Below are 2500 nucleotides of genomic sequence, written 5' to 3'. Positions count from 1 at the left end.
TAGCTGCAATGGAGCAGGCCGCAAACCAGGAGGCCCACATCAGTCGCCTGGTGAGGTTGCGACGTGAGGCAGGTCAGTAATACTCATACATTTACTGTCATAGGAAATAAAACTAAAAGTAGTAGTAAATTAATTGCCTATGTACAACCTGTATTGTTCAAGGCAAGTACTGCATACACTAGAAAATATGTCAGGAAGAGTCTCATATCGTTTGTATGCCAATAAAAGTGTAATAGCCTGACAAAATAGGTCTAACTGCTGGACTGCATGTGTATATTCTGGTATCATATGGTAATGTAGATTTGCAATCATGTAATAATACTGTTGTATTAAGCACTGTTACACACACCGTGCATCATAAATTGAATGTGTAGGAATGCCTGTATGTGACAGGTGTAACCCCCAGAGGCCATTTAGTACAACTGAGAGACACATAGACAGCAAACAGGGAAAATGTAGACAACAAATAGCGAATAGACATGCAACTGAGATGTGAACTGTTTTTTTTCAGCAAACACAGCCACAGTTTGAATCCTGCCAGTGGTAGTAGTCTGCATACAGAATCATACCCCACAACTGTACAGATATGTCCAGAATGTCCAGTAAAGTGGTCTGTATCTGTTGCCTAGCAACCTGCCCTCTGGGAAATCAGTGGGATGATCCCAGACGTATAGGCAGCAAACAGAAAATACAACTGATTGACACACATCTATGATAACAAAGCGGGTACACTAGCAACTCCCAAATACCTTATGTGACTAAGAAGCCATGTATGTCCCATTTTCACCTCAACTTGTCAAGCTGTGGACAGAGTGTTTACAGTAACAGAGTAAGATGTATGTGCATAATAGTAATGTGGAATCTGGTACTGTATGTGGGAACATTCAGGTAGTGCTAATAAACATTCCTCCCACAGGTCTGTCAGATACCAACACTGTGCCCAGAAATACATGAATGATACCCAGTACTGGTACTGTTCACAGTGGTATTGCATGGCATTGCGACTGATGCAGTTGCTCTGAATAATGAGGTATTACACATCACTGTCACCAACTCTGTCCTACAACATATAACTGTCTAGGAAATCTGTATAAGAGTGTTGTAATACAGGGTCAGAATGCAAACACACAGGGGATTAATAAGACAGAAAGTAGATAGGGGATATACAGCAATATCTATATAGCAGACACAACTGTGATGGACAGTGTTTAAGTTGTAGCAGACACAGCCATGGCCTGAATCCTGAGGGTGGAATTAGGCTACATACAGAATCATACCCCTCAACTGTACAGATGAGGCCAGACTGTCCAGTATATGGGCTCATATCTACTGCCCATCGCCCTGACCCCCTGGTAAGTCTGTGAGATGATCCCAGATGCTTAGCCAGCAAACAGGGAATACAAGTGATTGTTGAACATCTATAAGAACACACCTGTCACTGTAGCAACCCCCAAAACTGTTAGGAGAGTTATATTTCAAGTATGTCCTATCTACACTCCCATGGTGTCAAGCTGTGACCAGATTGTGCACAATAACAGAGTAAGATGTATGTGGATAATACTAATGTGTAATTCAGAACTTTGTGTGGCAACCGTCAGGTAGTGTTTACAAACATTGCTCCCACGGGTACTTCGGATATGAACACTGTGCTGGGAAATACAGACCATTATAACTTGTACCGGTACTGTTCACTCTGGTATTCTAGGGAATTGTGAATGTTGCAGTTTCTCTGAATAATAAAGTATCACTGGTCACTATCACCCACACTGTGCTACATAATATAACTGTGTAGGAAAGCATGTATTTGTGTGTGTCAGGTCACAAAAGATGGCAGAGGGCAATATTCTACATATGTCCCAGCACACCAGCATGTGGTCAACACATGGCCAGAGTCTGTGCAGAAAGAGTTAGATAGCTATGTGCACAACATCAACCCAGAATCTGGGAGTATGTGTAGAAACAGTTAGTGCTAACAAACATTCCCTTCACAGGTATACCAGATAAGAGGTGTATATTGCAGGTAAAACCTATTCATGTGTAACGATGATGACAGCCATATCACTGTCCAAACTAAGGTTATAGGATAGTGTAGTAAGACTTGTAAGGTACAGATAACAGCACTGACTAGGAAAGTAATGTGGACTACGGGAATATACTAGTTGTTAATTGACATCTTCCCCCCCACCATATCTCCAACAATAATCAACATACCCACCCAAACTGATATGTAATGACACCTATGTTCTGATAATGTCCAAGTGTTTGATAAATATTTTAATGTTTCCCATGCATATGCTTTATTGAATTATTCCAACATTGGTGGCACGGTGCCATCAATGTACCTGCATGCTGTTCTTATTACCACTATGGCCCCATATATGCATGTGTTCTGTTTGCTATGCAACTGTTCCATATCTGGTGTCTGGGTTAATGGGAATATCTATGCATGCTGTTATACCTAACCCTGGAATGTGTTGAGTATTACTAACCCACATATGAT

This window comes from Protopterus annectens, chromosome 8.part0 (genome assembly GCF_019279795.1).
Source record: "Protopterus annectens isolate FY-2018-M chromosome 8.part0, PAN1.0, whole genome shotgun sequence".
Taxonomy (NCBI): domain Eukaryota; kingdom Metazoa; phylum Chordata; order Ceratodontiformes; family Protopteridae; genus Protopterus; species Protopterus annectens.
Note: the sequence above shows the minus strand (reverse complement) of the source record.